The sequence below is a fragment of the Rosa rugosa genome, chromosome 5 (genome assembly GCF_958449725.1).
Source record: "Rosa rugosa chromosome 5, drRosRugo1.1, whole genome shotgun sequence".
NCBI classification, from domain to species: domain Eukaryota; kingdom Viridiplantae; phylum Streptophyta; class Magnoliopsida; order Rosales; family Rosaceae; genus Rosa; species Rosa rugosa.
The window spans coordinates 37,014,267-37,032,176 of NC_084824.1; the positions used below are offsets into that span (position 1 = coordinate 37,014,267).

General features: G+C 37.7%; 1 long non-coding RNA gene across 1 annotated transcript; it reads left to right on the forward strand.

Annotated features, from left to right (window-relative positions):
* Window positions 1-2,231: 2,231 nt before the first annotated feature.
* LOC133709805 (uncharacterized) lies at window positions 2,232-3,958 on the forward strand. Its single transcript, XR_009846387.1, has 3 exons — window positions 2,232-2,421; window positions 3,437-3,570; window positions 3,675-3,958. It is a non-coding gene; the product is annotated as an uncharacterized LOC133709805 (long non-coding RNA).
* Window positions 3,959-17,910: the final 13,952 nt, after the last annotated feature.

The window sequence follows — 17,910 nt, forward strand, 5'->3', positions numbered from 1 at the left end:
TGATTTTGTGCTTGTCTTGGTATTTGTGTGAAGACGCAGCTGGAGTTAGAGGTGAGTAAATCTCACGTGGTTCATTTACGAACGGATTTATTTATTACTCGTAATTACTTGTTAAATTGTTAAATCATTTTCAAAATAAATTATTTGTTTTAAAATATATGAACTTGATCGACAACGGTTCATGGGTAGGTTAAAACAATGTTTTGATATAAAATGATTTTCGAGAAGTATAATTTATAAAACTATAGTTGGTATTAGTGGTCATTCCTGCGTGAATGACAACGTATATATATATATATATATATATATATATATATATATATATATATATATATTTACGTGGAATATATATATATGGATGGTGTGGTGTTGGGATATGTATATGTTTGATGATTTATATTGTTGAAAGAGTTATTTGGAGTTGTGATGTGACAATTGTGAGTCAGAAGGTTTCAGTGGTAAACCTGGGTTTATTCTGAGGACCGAAGGGTCCGAAGTTTGAAGGTTACAGTGGTAACCTGGATTTCTATTCTGAGGACCAAGTGGTCCGAAGTTTGAAGGTTACAGTGGTAACCTGGATTTCTATTCTGAGGACCGAAAGGTCTGAAGTTTGGTCGTAAAAGTTGAACCTCGGTAGAGGTGACACGTTACGATTCTGTTATTCTGATGACCGATGGGTCTGAAGTTTGGTCGTAAGATTGAACCTCGGCAGAGGTGACAGGTTACGATTCAGTTGAGCTCAAGTCTGTCGTAGTTCAGAGAAGGTTTTTGGGGTTTTTCGTTTGTGTTTACGTGAGATTGGGATTTCTATGAATTCTATTGTTTTTTTTTTTATGTAATCTCCAGAACTAAGTTATATGCTGGGATTACTACTTTTTGAATTGTTTGTTTTTATGTAATCTCCAGAACTAAGTTATACGCTGGGATTACTACCTTTTATATTGTTTGTTTTTAATGTAATCTCCTGAACTAAGTTATATGCAGGGATTACTGTCTTTGAATTGTTTGTTTAATGTAAATTCCTGAACTAAACTCTATGCAGGGATTTATATGATTTCTTTTGTTTGTTTCCATGTGATCTCCTGAACTAAGTTTCTATGCAGGGATTACTGATTTTGCTTAATTCTTATTGTGGGTACAGTTGTGGGTTGTGATCTGTAATGATTGGGGAATGAGTTGTGAGGTCATCGTTTTGACAAATGCTTTATGTTGAGGGGAAGTGAGTGTGATTTGTCGTTGAGATAAGATGATATGATATGAACTTGATGTTTGGTTGTGTTTTGTGAAATTAAATATTGTTTCTTTAATTATCTCACGAATTGAGAAATTATAAGCATGAGTGACGTGAGTCACTTTATTTGAGTTTACTCATACGGGCTGAAAGGCTTACCGGGTTTGTTTTGTTCAATCCCGGTGCACTATTCTATGGTGTAGGGGTTATTGTGCAGGTTAGAATATCGGGTGATTGTTATCAAAGCTGAGGTGTACGTTCGATGGCGTGGACGTAGAAGGGCGCTCATACTTGTAGTCTTCCGCTGTGTAGTGAGTTGGTGAGAGTGGTTACAGGTTGAATTGTCATTCAGTTTGATTTGTAAACTATCTGTAATGTAATATGTGACTCTAAAGAACGAGTCGGTATTGACATTGTGAGTTCAGTTTGTTTGCTTGCTTTGTTTATTTGAAAAATTTTCTATATGTGTTTTCTTGTGTTTGTTCTCGCGTTTCGGATTTGAATTTTCTTTATTCAAAATTCGGGGCGTGACACTTGCAAATATCGATGCCAATTTCACAAATGCATGTATTTACTATATGTGTTAAGTCCCGTATCTAGTACCGGCCAAGACTACTAAGCCAATTATCCTTTCGGTGTACTGATTATGTCAGTTAGGATCACAATCAACTCTCTAAATTAACCATTACGCCGGTCAAGGCAGCGATATCTAAAATTAGGCCCAGTTTGGGATTGATTTTGGAGTTGCTTTTGGGGGTGCTTCTGCTTTTGGGCTTATGGTATGGTGTTTGGTAAATTCTCTAAAAGCTGCTTTTGGTCCAAATAGCTTCTCACGGAAGCTAAAAGTGAGAAGCAACCAAGGCCCAGCTTTTGGATTCTGCTTCTGTGGAAAACACGGAGTGAATAGTGTATGTTTAATGAAATTTACCAAATGACCTATTATGTCCTCATCCTTTTCTAACAATTACATTGAGCCAATAGGGTTGCTTTTAGCGTCTCCATTCTCTCTTCCCAACCTCCTTTGCCGTCAACATATCTTCGCAGCTCGAGAGATCGCTCTGTGTCTCCCACATCTTCAAAGCTTCGCCATATTTTCTCTGTCACCGCCTCTCTCTCTCTCTCTCTCTCGCTCAAACTCAGCAGCAAATTGAGCCGAAAGTGACGAATTGATTCAGCGAATCAAACTCACTGTAAGTCCTTTCCTTCTCCATCTCTGTCACAACCCAACCTTGAGTCATGACTAAAATGGTATCAGACCATAGGCAAACCCCTCGGACCAAGATGCGTTTTGGTGTTTGCTTTGTTGTGCATATCGATTAGATGATTCTACGATTTAGCTTTGCCCGAACAATCAATCTATGGATTCATTAGAGTTATGGCCATTTGATTTAGTAATCGAAGCAATAGTTAAGAGCCACACCCTTTCTATGGTAGCTTCAGGGTTTGGCTTGGAGTAGTATTAACTGTATAGTTTCTATGGGCTTCTCTTTATTTACAGCTTGAAGATAACTTCTCTTGAATTGTCTAGACTATTTGGTTAGTACTATTTTGGTTATTATGGGTGCCTAAAGCAATTTCCAGTGCTCCAGTGTTAATTATCTTTGATTCTCTGGGTATGTATTTATGTTGTTTGAGATGCTTGCTAGAAATGCTATTCAAGTTTTGCTAGTGTTGTTGTTTAAGTCCTGGTTTAATGGAAAACCGAGTCAAGTAGTTGACACTTAGTCGCAACTATGGCTGAGTGATTGAGGTCTGATGAGACATTCAGATGTGAACCTGCTTGGTTTTGATTATTTCCTTAGACTGCTCTATGGGTTTGTAGTTGTGAAGGATTGATTGTGGTTAGCGTGATTCCAATTCACTATTAATCAGGATTATTTTCTATTAATCCGGGTCAGGGTGTTGAAGGATGTTATGTATTGAGTTTCTTATTGATGTTCTTACCCCTCATTTGCAGGCTGGGAATATATTGATCAATTCTAATAGGGCAGTCAAGTTAGCTAACTTTGGTGTATCTGCATGCATGTTTGATTCTAGAGATAGACAACGTTCTAGAAATACTTTTGTTGGAACTCCTTGCTGATATTTATGTTAACATCCTTAAACCTTATATATGTGTGCTAACATTTAAAATCCTATTGCCACTGTTGATTCACTTACGGCATGGAGGTTCTATATTTGTTCAAATACTCTCTTTTCTTTCAGGATGGCAATAGGAAACCTTCCTGAACATACAACAGATTGATTCTAATATATTTTCTTAAAAGTTATGGTGGCTTCAGTTTTGTTAACGTACATGATTTCTATGAAGGCACTGGAAATCTATAGCTGCAATACAGGTGCCTTTCATGACTCCTTAACATTCGCCAATATCAAAGTAGTGAATATCTCTTCAAAAAGTGAAATTATTTGTATGTTGTGTTCTCATGGATGATATTTGCAGGCCAATGTCCAAGATTCTTGCTTCATATGACTAATTCGATGGACGGCCAGTACCAAGAGGATATGCTCTATAAAGTAGTTGCTAGAGTTTATAATGTTGGTTGAATTTTCATGTTATTTAGACCACCTCCTAGTCTTACGATACTCCTTTTCCTTTCTTACTAATTTTATGAGGTGATGTTTAGATTTTAGATTTTCGTATATGACTCTCTGATTGTATTATCTTGCAATTGTGAGATCTCAAATTTTCAACTTATCAATGTATCAAAGCTTTCACTTCTTCCCTTCTTCCCTTGGGATGTGAAGAATTTGCAATACAGCTAATTCGCCTAATAGACCTGTTGAATGAACATTTCTCATGTGTGCGTCAAACTATAAGATGCACTTTTCTTTACCAGGCAGAGTAAACTATAGAACTGTTGAATGAACATTTCTCATGTGTGCGTCAAACTATAAGATGCACTTTTCTTTACCAGGCAGAGTGAACTATAGACCTGTTGAATGACCATTTCTCATGTGTGCGTCAAACTATAAGAAATGGAGGTGTTAAAAAATACAGTTGGACAAAGTCTAATGAATGCATCTACTTAGCCTTTAGTTGCAAATTTCAAGTAATTTTAATATATTTTGTGTAATGGTTCTCGCTGAACTATGGTAAGGAAATTAATCCAAATATTCTAGACTTATTTTGTGTAGCCAAAGCACTTTTGCCTTACAACTTACCAAACACCTAGAAATTGCTTTTCGTTCTCACATCACTTTTAAAAACAATTTACCAAACACCTCAGCTGCTTCTTCTCACAACAAGTTCGGAAGTGCTTCCTCTCACAGCAAGTTCGGAAGTGCTTCCTCTCACAGCAAGTTCGGAAGTGCTTCTTCTCACAGCATAACAATCCCAAACTAAGCCTTAGAGACCTAGAGAGCAAGATAATAGAGACCCAAGCAAGCTTAGCTACAATTAAGTTAGCTAATGGTTACCACACTTAAATCCTAGATGCCATATACTAATAAGTTGTCAATTTACCAATCTAATCATCAAAATTGCCCACAACATAATTTCAAAGGGTGACAAAGCCTAGAAACATGCTTCTAAGGACCAATAAATTCAGATTTAAAGCATACACAATGGAAATTGAATTTATTAATGTTAAAGCATCAACATTTATACAAGATGAGTTAGGGCTTCACGACCCTAATTCTCAAAATTGAACTGCTTACAACCCATTATCAAATACATAAAAAAATTAATAGAAATGATAGAGGAGAGAGGGAATACAAGCTAGGCTCACAATTTACTATAGGCAAATATGAACCCAACTTGAAATTAAGCCCCCACTCTTTACCAAATCCAAAATCCATTTGTAGTGATGAAGCCTTGATGATGTGAAGTGAAACCTCCTTAATTGTTTCCTGAGAAAAATGGTAGCGAGTGATATTGGGAAGTGAGAGAAAATGCGAGTCGAAGAGGTAGAGGAGGGATAAGGTGATGGGTGAGGTGTCAGCAGATGATTCGTCCCAAAGAAAAGAAAGAATGGTCCGCCGTTCATGAAGAATGAGATAATAGTAAAGCCATGGACAGCCACATGTCATCATGTAATTGACTACTTTAATTAAACAAAATGTTTAATGGCTGCACATTGGCACGTGATGATGGCTCTGATGCTAAACTTCAATCATTAATTAATCATTATCCAATGATTAATTAATGAAACCAATGATTAATTAACAGAAATTCTTATTTTCTTCATTTCTCAATTATTTTCTCTGATTTCACGTTATTTTATCTCGTTTATGCAATTCCGCTTATTTCCTACAAAATAAATAACGGTAGATTAATTACATAATAATTGACTTGAGAACTAACTTATTTATAGTGTTTAAGATATAATTACATGCATAGAAATTAATGCGTGTAATCAATCACTAAGCTAGTTTTCTTTTTTACTGCTTTCTTCAAATTAACCAAAAGCAGCTTATACCCAACAAACCATTTACTTAAATTTGTCCTTTCTCTCTGTTAGCCATTACCCATCTACGTGTTAAACTCAAAACTTTACCATTTAACATCAATAAATAATGGGTATAACCCAAACTCCCAGCTCACTTTGAGAATATCAATTTCAAACCCAGCATTTCTTCATGGTACTTCATTTCCAAGATTTCCTTCTAATCTCTCCGATCATGAAATTTAGCCACAATCTACTAGCATATTCAACAACTTGAATGATAGACGGAGCTGAACCAAAACAAAGTCGGAGATACTCGAGCTCTTTGATCTGACCTCGACTATTTATAGCCAAAATTTAAATTAAACCAGACGGTCCAAATCAAATAGTAGAGAGATAAACGGTCCTAATTGCACCGCTTTGATTTATTAATTATTATTATTTTTTTAAAACAATTTGATTTTCTTTTTATTTAAAATGAATTTTTTTAATTTGGGTCAGAATTTCATAATAAATAAATCGAGTGTCCGAAAAATTCAATGAAAAATTACCACTGACTCATTGTGATGTATTCATTACTAAGTCCTCAAATTGGAGATTTCACTTCAAGAAAATATTCAGAAAAATTTCTCAATGTCCTTAATACTAATCGAGATCACAATTTAATCTCGAATAATCTCATCTTAACTCTTTAAATTTTAGTGAGACTTACAATTTTTATTATTATTTAATCTAATATGTTATTAATTTATTATTGTAACTTTATGTAGGCCCTGTGAAATTTTCAATGTCTCTTTTGGACAAACTAATTTTTCGCGATCAAATGCAGAGTTAAGGACTTCGAGAAATGGCTTGGGCTTGGACCTTAGGCCTAAAAATAGCTTAGGGATAGAGTCCGTAATCTACTTTGGACACCCAACAAACAAGTATGCTAGTGAACCCAGCCCAACATAGTTGACCATTGACTCGAGCATCTCCCTTGACCTGATGAGGTTCTTGTAGCTCATGATAACATCTTTGCATAATCTCACGATCTGTGTGTGCATGTATTTACGATTTTCTTACTTTACTTTATTTCTTAACAATGGGTGAATTTTAGGACGTCACGTTCTTTACAAATAATATTTCACCTACTTGGGCCGACACCTCAAAAGAAATTTTAGTAACAATGTTACAAGACAAAATTTCTATTCGTCTTATTTGACGTTTACTTATCAATCATTGCTCTGTCTTTCAAAAATACTTTTAGTTACTTAAAATATTGTTCTAACTCTAGCAATTTTCAATTAAACTTGCTCCACCATTTTTCGGTCTAATTACAAGTTTAGAAAACCCAATTCTTATTTAATCTTGTCAACATTTTAAATTGAAGTTTCTCTTGTTATTTTTCTATATACTTTTCTCTCCTTAATATTTAAATTTGAAAACTTATTTTCTTGCTACATGACTTAGCTGATTTAAAACCTTTTTACTGCCTAAGTTGAGTCTTTTACTTTAAACACAAAACTCAAACTTCTCTTGCTTGTTCCTGTCAAATTGGACAAAGAGAAAAGAGAGTCTCGTTCAGCTACTCTCCTACATGTTGCCTTCATGTATATGGTGATGTCTCCAAAAGAACTTTCCAGGCATTCAAAAGGAACCATCCCAACTAGAACAATCATTAATTCACCTCCCCTTCTCAAATTCCCATCCCTGAGCACGTTAGCCTGTTCCCACATCCAAAAAACGTCTACATCATGACCTCTGATCAAAAAGTCTTCTTCATCAAAGTTGTTCATCTTCGTCTCCTCTATCCGACCTTCAAATTTTTGCCAGATAGGAGGCGTCTTGAAACTTATGCATTAATCAAAGTAAGAGCTGCTCAGAAACGAGTCTGTTCTGAATTTCAGCTTGTATTCCTCCTCTTGCTCTACTCGGATTCCCCAAATCTCCTTTGAAATTAATTCCAATACTTGGTAAGACCATTGTACAATCTAGTTTCCATCTCTTTCCTCAATCTTTAGGTCCAATACATTTAAACAACTGCCCTACTCATTTGAGAATTTCTGTTTTACTTTGCATGTTCGAATTCAAGTAAATTTCTTGGCATGCAACTGAACTTGACCAAATACAATTTCGTCATCTCTCTTTCCAGTTGAATTCTTTCGGTAAAACTTACTTTTTGGTTGGTCTTTGGTGGTATCATACTCTCTTTAACACTATGTTTGATTAGGTTGTTATTAGGAATTCTTGAAGTTTACAAACTTGTCACTATTGTAGTTTTTTTTTTTTTTTTGATACGCAACATAAAATCAGATACGAAGGCCACGTTGACCTCCACTGTTTACAGAGTCAAATAAAATAGCCCTAGTGACCGCATGTGGGAAGCGATTCGCCCACCAAACACGATCAGAATGAAGATGGCCAAGAGTAGTAACAGCATCAGCAGCAAAGTTTGCCTCTCGAAACACATGTTTGAAGGTAATAGTGGAGAATGAGGTAGCAAGCGAACGGATGTCCTGGATAACTTTTCTCAGTCGCCAAGGTGGATGAGAGACTCCATTAACAGCATCAATAACGAGTTTTGAGTCTCCTTCCACCTCAAGGAACTGGAACCCCTTATCCTTGGCAGCGGCAAGGCTGTCCCGTAGAGCCGTTGCTTCCGCGATTGGTACAGAAGCATGACCCGAGCTCGAAGCACTGGCTAGAAGCGGATTCCCTAGATGATCTCTGAAAATGAAGCCTGATGCAGCAGCTCTAGATTTAACAGATCCGTCGAAGTTTATCTTGATCATATTCTGCTTGGGAGGATACCATCGAATGTTGCTTGGAGGCTGGTTCAAAGTGGTCAGAGTCGGGCCTTGCAGAGTAGTAGATGCATGAAGGGTAGCCAGGGAGGCAGCCACTACACTGTTTGGTACTGTAGTTAAACCCTTAAATATAAGGTCATTTCTTTCTTTCCAAATTTGCCAAGCCAAAACTATGACTTTAGCGAAAAGCTGTTGATCATAAGATCGAGTGGTGAACATTTCTCTGAGAACATGCAAGTGTCCATGAGTCCAGTCAATTGGCGTAGAAATTCCTGCAAGTCTCCAGACATTAGTAGCAAAAGGACAATAACCAAAAAGGTGATCAGCCGTTTCATTATCACTATTACAAAGAGGGCAAGAGTTATCAGAGATAATGCCAAACCTTGATAATCTATCTCTAGTCTTAAGTCTGCCACGAAGAAAAAGCCAACCAAAAATCTTAGTTTTAGGTGGGATATTTAATTTCCATAGTTTGTTAATAAGATCCATTTGGCTATGCCCATTTGTGATTTGTGTTTGCAACCAGGTTGCTGATTTAATTGAGAACTTACCATTATTAGAGGGACCCCAAACAAATTCATCATCCTGGTCCAATAAGGGCACGTTTACTTACTTGGAATGGAATGGAATGTAATGGAATGATTACGGAGTAAAAATACCCCTGTGTTTACTAACACATAAAGGAATCGGAATGATTCCAGGTAAAAGAATTTCTGTGTTTACTAACACATGAAGGAATGGGAATTGGTGTAGGTCCCACCTATTTATCAGGAATCGATTCCTGAATACTCAGGAATTCGATTACGAAGGGGGGAGATGGGTTTAGGAATCATTCCTCCGGAATCAATACCGATTCATTTCTTCTCCCATTCCACTTGTCTCCGATTCATGATTATTTTCCATTCCAAGGAAGTAAACGTGCCATAAAGGTATTGGGATTCCAGTGATTTGGTTGACCGTGTTGTGATCAAGCAAAGTAAAAAGCTTTGGTTTATTCCACTTACCTTCAGTAATGTAATCAACCACTGTTTCTGCCCAGTTGACATGGAGTTTCTGGTCATCATTTAGCAGATTGCATAATGGGAAATCAAAAGCCCAGTTAAAAGTCCAGAACTTTATCATTCGACCATTTCCTACAATCCACCTCATACCTTTTAGTACAAGTTCCCTTGCATCCAGAACTCCCTTCCAAGCCAGAGAGCTAGATTGCTTCTTTTTAACCTGAAAAAAGGAAGAATTTCTTAGATATTTTTTTCTAACAATTTGAGTCCACCAGTTATTATGATCACTACAAACTTTCCAAGCTAATTTGGCAAGGGCTGCATTGTTAAATAAAGTTGAAGGCCTAATTCCGAGCCCTCCAAATGTCCTGGGCATACAGACTTGTGCCCAAGCAACAGGGGGACTTTTCATATCGGAACCCCAGAAAAAATCCCTTCCTTGACGGTCTATTTTGTCTGTTAAAGCTTTCGGGCATTTAAAACAAGACATGACATGATTAGGCATGCTAGCAAGATTTGATTTAATTAATGTTAGTCTTCCTGCTCTGGAGAGAGTGCCTTTCTTCCAACCACTCAGCTTACCTGCCATCTTGAGAAGAATTTCCTTTGCATTTACCGGGTCCTTCCAAAAGATAACATTATGTATGCCAAGATACTTACCAATAGTAGTCTTGTGCTATATGTTAAGTGTGTTAGTAATGGCCTGTTTCAAAGAAGCTGGAACTCTAGGTGAGAAATAAATAGAAGACTTATGATAATTTATTTTCTGGCTAGAGGCAGCAGAGAAATCATTAAGAACCGAAACAATATTTCTAGCAGCTTTCTTAGAAGCTTTACCAAAAATAAGATAGTCATCAGCAAACATGAGGTTAGGAATTCGAAAGCCAAGGGGAGAAGATAAAATACCAACGTGGGTTTTATGACTTGTTGCTAAGGAATTAAGATGGCGAATGAGAGGTTCCATTACCAGAATGAAAATATACGGCGATAGGGGATCGCCCTGTCTTAAACCACGATTTGGTTTAAACCAACCATTGGCAGTGCCATTCACAAGAATAGAGAAAGAGGTAGAAGAAATACATTCCATAACAAGATTAATCCAGTAAGAATTGAAGCCAAAATGTTTTAAGCAAGCTTCAATAAACTGCCAGCTGATCAGGTCGTAAGCTTTTTCCAGATCAATTTTTACTGCCATATTCCCTATGTTGCCTTTCTTCCTCTGGAAGTCAGAGAAAAGTTCATGTGCAATGAGAATATTATCCTGTATAGCTCTACCAGGTGCAAAAGCACCCTGGTTCCTGGAGATGCATTTTTCCAGTAAAGGTTTCAGTCTACCAATGATTATTTTAGTGATAATTTTGTAAGAAACATTACACAAACTGATAGGTCTGTAATCATTGACTGTTTCCGGAGTATCCTTTTTGGGAATAAGAGCTATATTAGTATGGTTAATTAGGTTGAGAGACGTACCATTGTCGAAGAAATTCTTAACTAACTTGAGCACAGGGTCACGAACCTCATTCCAGCAAGTTTGATAAAAGATGGCATGTAGACCATCCGGTCCAGGCGCCTTTAAAGCTCCAATGGAATTGACCGCATTCCAGATTTCCCGGTCTGTAACCTGTCCCAACAAGGAGGCATTATCCTGATCAGAAATGCAGGGTGTAATAATAGAGAGAAAGGTGAACATCTGATGATTTTGCGGATGTTCAACCGCATGGAATCTCTTCTTGAACTCCCTAACTAAGACCATCGCAATGTCATTCTGGTCATAAAACCAGTTGCCATCAGCATCCTTAATTTTGGAAATGTGATTGGATTTTCTCCGGATATTAGCTTGAGTCTGGAAGAATCTGGTATTCCTGTCTCCCAAAGTTAGCCAATTGGCTCTGGCTTTTTGAGCCCAAAAAGCTTCCTCATTTTTATAGCAAGTAGCTAACTCATTTCTAATTTGAGTATCCCTTTCCTGCAAATAAGAAGAGTCAGGTGAGTTCATAAGCTGCAGTTGCAAAGTAGTACTTTGTTGATTAAGCTCATCAATCCATTTGAACAGATTGCCAAAAGTGTTTTTATTCCAGGACTTAACCTGGTGAGTGAACTGTTGGGAGATTGTTAGGAAATTAAGCAGGGGATTATTATCAAAATTTTGTTTCCAAATAGTAGCTACCAGAGGCTTAAAACCCTCATGAGACAACCACATAGCTTCAAACTTAAAAGCCTTACTTGGGCGCCTTTCTTTATGTTTTAAGGTTAGACAAATAGGGCCATGATCGGATCCCACAATAGGAAGGTTTTCCAGAACTAAATCTGGGTAATCATTTAGAAAAGCTGCATTGGCGCAAGCCCGATCTAATCGTTCATAAATCACAGCATCATGTTTTTGATTATTTGTCCAGGTAAAAGGCATACCGACAGCATTTATAGAGCATAAATTCATATCTGTAAGAAATTGAATAAAGTTCAACATGTACTGAGTTACAGTTTGATTTCCACCCAATTTCTCATCCAAAGAAACAATTATATTAAAGTCTCCTATTAGAAGCCACTTTTCATGACTGTTTGGTCTTAGTTCAGCCAGTTTGTTCCATAGCGAAATCTGCTTCATTTTTTGCGGGTAGGCATAAATAAAAGTGGTAAAGAAAGTTTTGTCATTAGTGACATCTGTAATAAAGCAATGAATAAAACGATCATGTGGATAGATAATAGAAATATTGATCATTCTAGATTTCCATAGCAAAAGCATACCACCAGACTGTCCATTAGAACTAACAACATAAGAAGAGTCAAAAGGCAAGCATTTAGTCTTATTTAAAATACTAGCGTCAGCTCTTGTATCCAGGATACAGAGCGCATCAACGTCCAAAAAAGAGGCATAATAGAGGGATTGTGCTACAAAACCAGGCCAAGCACTGCCTTTACTATTCCAGCACAAGATTTTCATGGTTTGTGGGCTTTGTGAGAAGAGGTGTTGTCCTCCTCATCTTCAGCAGCCCCTGCCATGCTTTGATCATCAGCTATTTCCCTAGTTCGTTTCTTTGATCCAGAATCTCTTCCCGAGTCCTCAGTTGCAAAAACCAGTGCCCTTCTCCCATTAATCATCTTGACTGCATACTCATTCATAGTCTGATCCTCACCAGCAAAAGCAGATGCTCTAGCATCACTGAAATTCTCAAACTGCACATTTGAGGGTTCAAAATTAGCATAAAAGTAATCTAAAGCAGTGGATGGGGAATAGATGTCTTCCGGATCATAGTTATAGAGTTTAGCAATTTCAGGCAAAGAGGTAAAAGATAAGATAGAAGTTTCAGAATTAGATACGCTCACCACTTCCTCCTCACTGGAGGATGAGAGCCTGTGGGGGTTATCGGGCCTATTGTGGGTCTCCTTGTCACCAATGATAAGAGTAGCGCGTCCCTGGGTTGCATCCTTAAAGCTAATGTCTGGTTTAACCAGAGCGTCTTTGCGAGTAATCTGCCCAGTGCTACCCAACTCCATTACTGCCTTCCCTTTCTGGCGCAGCTTAGCACCATCAGATCCCTTAGCTAAAGAGTAATGTTGGTTCCTGCCACGGACCAACTTCCATTCAGGTGATGGGGGATTGACAGTGGGATCATTAGGGTCATCCTCCCCAGTATTCACCTCCTTGGCAGGTTGAGGGAAAAAGAGCATAACCTTCGCTGTTGCTAATTGCCTGGCCTCCGAATCCACATCCATGTCCGCAGGGACAACATCCTCATCCTGATAGGAGCATTTTAATGCGACGTTTTACTTGCCTTTCCCTACATTTCTTGCGTTATTTCCTTAATAAAACTCTGTTTAGGAAAGTTTCCATTCTTTGATTGGGAAAGTTCCTATTTGTAAAAAGTTTCTATTTTTGTAGTTTCTATTTATCATTTTTAGTAAGTTTCCATTTTTCGGTAGTTTCTATTTTTCATTTTTAGAAAGTTTCCCATTTTCAGTTTAGGAAAGTTGCCATTTTTCATTTTAGGAAAGTTTCTATTTTTCTTATAAGTTTCTATTTTCAGGACCTCCGAGCTAAAAAGTGGAAATGAACTCACAAATGGAAAGAGGAGCTTGCGAAAGTCAAGGGGAGCAAAAATGAGAAACAATGGACCACAGAAATGAGCAGAAATGAAGAAAAGAAGTTTTCCTGCTTCAACCAGGAAACCCTGCGAAAAGGAGGAAAGCTTACCAATGAAGTTTCCAGCGTTACTATGAAAAAAAAGAAATGGAAAAATAATGTGTTTTGACGTTGGAAAGAGACAAGGCTTGAAGTTGAAGCAACAAGGCCCAAGAACCCTACAAGTTGAAGTGGATTTTCGGCAAAATGGATTAAGGCCCATGAAAGCCCAAGGAATTAGGGTTTGTGACGCATGGAACAAACTCTAGAGATGTTTGCCGTCCAAAGCCAAGAGAGAAACAAGGAATGGCATGAAAAAAAAAATCAGAAAATATATGAAGATTTCGATGGAGATTTTCTTGGGAGATTTTAAAGGAAAGAGAATATGTGTTGAACACAAAAAGCTCTAAATGGTGTCTAGATTCGTTCCCTATTTTCTCTAAAGGAAGTTTGGCCGAAATTGAACTACAAAATCAGAAATTCTCTCTATATATTTCGGCCAAGATATTAGGGAATTAAAATGGAGTTTTGTGATTGGTTGGACCATGTCATAGGGCTTATTTGGCAAGCTATTATTGGAGGAAAGTATGTGGCATTTTCAGATTAATTCTATGGAATATTAAGAAGAATATCACGGCTTGGAGAGCAAGGATGCGTCCCCTATATATACTCCCCCTCTCTCAACATCAAAGGATCCTCTCTTCTTTACAATTTACACTTTAGAAAAAAATCAGAAAATCCCTCTAGAATAGCCGTGAGTTCTTCCATCCTCTAGAGCAAGCCACGAGGTCAAGCAAGGCCAAGGGAGAAGAAGAATTGCCGTGAGCATCATCATCCACCACCATCCTTGAAGCTTGCTTTCGAGATTCAAGAGACCACCACATCAATCGTTCATCACCATCTCCATCTCACGTTGTAATCTGATTCTCCTTTGTAACCTTTGCTTTGATTTCGTTGGTTTTGCTCTAGTTGACATCTATGTTTGAATGAATAATTAATTTCTGGAATTTTATGGTTGAATGAGAATTTTCAGATTATATTATTGTTCTTCGAAAGTTGCTTATGTGGGTTTGTTTAATTAAATTTGCATTATAGATAACTTTTGTGTTTTAATCTTATGTGGTTGCAAACACTTAGGGTTTCGATATGAATGGTGCTACAATTTAAGAACATGAATCAACTTTTTGGTTTTGTGTTCTTGAATCGAAAAGTAGTAAAGGTTTTGTACAAAAACCGAATTTAATTAAAGAGAATTGCAATTAGGTGGACTTTTCCATACTAAGTTGCACACTTGAGTTGATAGCCTTTCTAGGTTTTTATTGCGTTGAACATGTCATGATTGACTAGCTTTCTAGGGCTTGAATGTATGTTTGATAGGATTAGTCTTTGTGCTTTCACTTAGATTAATTAGCATTGAAAAGTAAAATATGGGAAATTGTTTGCTTTTAACGTTTCACATGATCAACTCCTTTCTCATGACTTAGATGAACAATATTAGGGTTTGAATCGATTTTAATCATATGTTTCGGTTTTTGATCTTTGTTCTCTCATTCCATCTTTATTTTTATGTTTTTGCATTTTAATTGTTTTGTTAACTTAGTTTATTTTCGGAAAAACCAAAATCAAAAACCCCCTTTTTCGTGTACAATGTTTATAATTGTGAATATCTTTGTGAATATTACTTTGTTTTAATTTTAATTGTTTAATTGTTTGACAATGACAGGTGTACCCTCAATCCCCGGAATAGAACGATCCCTATTTGCTTATACTACTAACGATATTTCAGGGTTAAATTATGCGCTTGCAAAAAGCGTATCACATCCCCCTCCTCCTTATCAACCATCACAAAATGCTTATCTCCCTTCTTTTAAAAGTGCAGTCCCTGATCTTATGTTTATAACTCCCGCATTCAAAGCATACTTCAAAAATGGTTTCATAAGAGACAAAGACTTTAGCAGGATTACTAACCAAATCAAAAGGCAGATCACCCTCTTCTTCTTCACGAATCACCAAAACACGTTTCAGGGGAGAGCGTAAATCAATCTCCATACACACTCTAGCAAAAACATAGTTTTTACTATTCTCCGTTCGCTCATCCAACTTGACAAACCGACCAATGACTTGCACAATTGGTTGGATGCCTTGTTTGCTCCAATAGTGAAGAGGCAAATTGGGGAGTCTAATCCAGAGGATAAGAGTTTAGATTTCCGCAGTTCGAGGATTGAAAGAGGGGGACCAACGTCTAAGATGAAAGATTCTACCCTTGACAAACCATGGCCTATTATCGAGGACAAAATCGATGTCCTGCTGATAAGTGAATTCAAGGCAAAACCATCCATTAGCCATTTGGATAAGCTTGACTGTTCCTTGAAGACTAGCCCACATTCGGTTGCACTTCCTAGCAATCTTCCTAGGGGAGACTCTTTTGCCAAAGATCTTGGCGAGGAGGCAGTAGTTAGTGAGGTGTTCTTTGGTATTAATGGCGTGTTTGGGAACAAATATCTCAGTTTGGTTACTTTCGACAACCACCCTAGTGCCACCAATATTGGTAACAAAAGGAGGTTCATTTGGGCTTGGTCGAGGGAGGGGATTAAACACAGGGGGCCTACGTGGAGGACTGGCTTGGGCACGAGCATTTAGGCTGAAAGCCATGGCGAGAAGGTAACGATACTGGAGAAAGAATAGTTGGGGGTGAAGATGGATGAAGCAGTTGAGTCGTGATGGGATCAAATAAATAGGGGAGTCTGAGAGGTTAAACCCTTGGGACCTTAACCGAGATCCCCAAACTCCAGAAAAGTAATTTGCGCTTGGGGGTCGGGAACGAAACGCAATTAATGAATCGCAGAAGTCGAAGCGAACTCGTAGCAACCCTAGTTCATAATGAGGGTAGAACCTAGATTTTTGTAGAAACCAGGCACAAACGGTGCATTGGGAAGGAGATGAACGTACCTGAGCAGGCGGCAGTTGAGCGAAAAGGACATGTACCCAGTCCTGTTCGGCAGCTCGACGCGGCACAACGGTGGAGGCGAGATCAGAAATTGGGAACTGAACAGAGGGCCATTGGGCTAGAAGGACATGAACCCAGTCCTGCCCGGCAGCTCGAAGTGGCGTTACGGTGGAGGCGAAATCAGAAATTGGGAACTGCAAAGACAAAACGAAACTGTAGGTGAGGCGATGGACAATAGATTCATCATGAGGAACGTTGTGCAGAGTGAAAGAGTAATGATGAGAATCATTGTGAAGAGGGAAAATTGGAATTAGGAGATGTTTCTCGGTGGCGGTGTAAATGTCAGGCCAGGGTGGCCACCATCCGATTTCGCCGGCGGCTATGTACTTGGAGCGAAAAAACCCTAGCAGAGCTCTAGGATTGAGATGAGCGCGTAGCGCGCGTGGCATTGCTCTCTCGAGTCACACTATTGTAGTTGGTACCTTGTTGCTTTAAACTTTGATTTTTCTTTCATTCTGATGTGTTGGAATTACACTATATCATGGCTATATCTTGAACATTAAAATCGTACCTAATCCAGAGTTTATTTGTTATATGTTGCTGTCCAAACATGCATCACGTTTCGAAACATCATATCATTGAGCTGCAAGACCTGCCCTTATAGTATTAAAGAATGACTCAAGTTTTAGGTCTTTAGAATATTTAGACACATCCCTTAAGTGTCTTAGAGTCTACTTGACTGGCCATATTGGGTTACAAAAAGAACATTGAACAAAAAAATAACTTTCTACAATTTTTAGTACATTCTGATCCAGCTGTCTTTCTTTCAAAACGGGTACTAAACCGCTGAGAAATTGGAATCAGTTCCTTCTATATGAACTTAGTAGACACAAAAATAAACGTTTCAGAATTTGAATCACCTTAAATTCATTTTTCTAGAATTAGTTATTAATTTCTGAAATCTGGGTATATATATAAACTTATATTTCTGGAAAGATCTGCACTTTTTCATACTTTAGCCTTCAAGTCTTCTATTCTCTCAAGAACTTGAACTTCAAATTCAATAGCTATTTCAATCTCACCAAATTGGTTGTTAAACTACTTTTCTTTCAAAATATTTCTCAAGACTTTCTCTGTAATATTTTTGACAATTTGTGTACATCTCTTTCAATTCCTTTTGTGCTTTGTTTTCAGCTTTTAGCAACATATATACTTTCTAAAGTATTCTTATCGCTTTTTCTAATAACAAGCTCTTCATTGGAACCTAAATGGCTTGGTTATTAGTTAATAGAGTATACTAGAGAAAAGACTTATCTTCGGAGAGTATCATGAACGATTTGCTAGCCTTGTTTGTAGTTGTTTGTGTCACTTATTTGATTTGGTTCGACGTCTTGATAGGATCTTGTGAGGTTGGTGGTTGCTACAAGGTTGCGT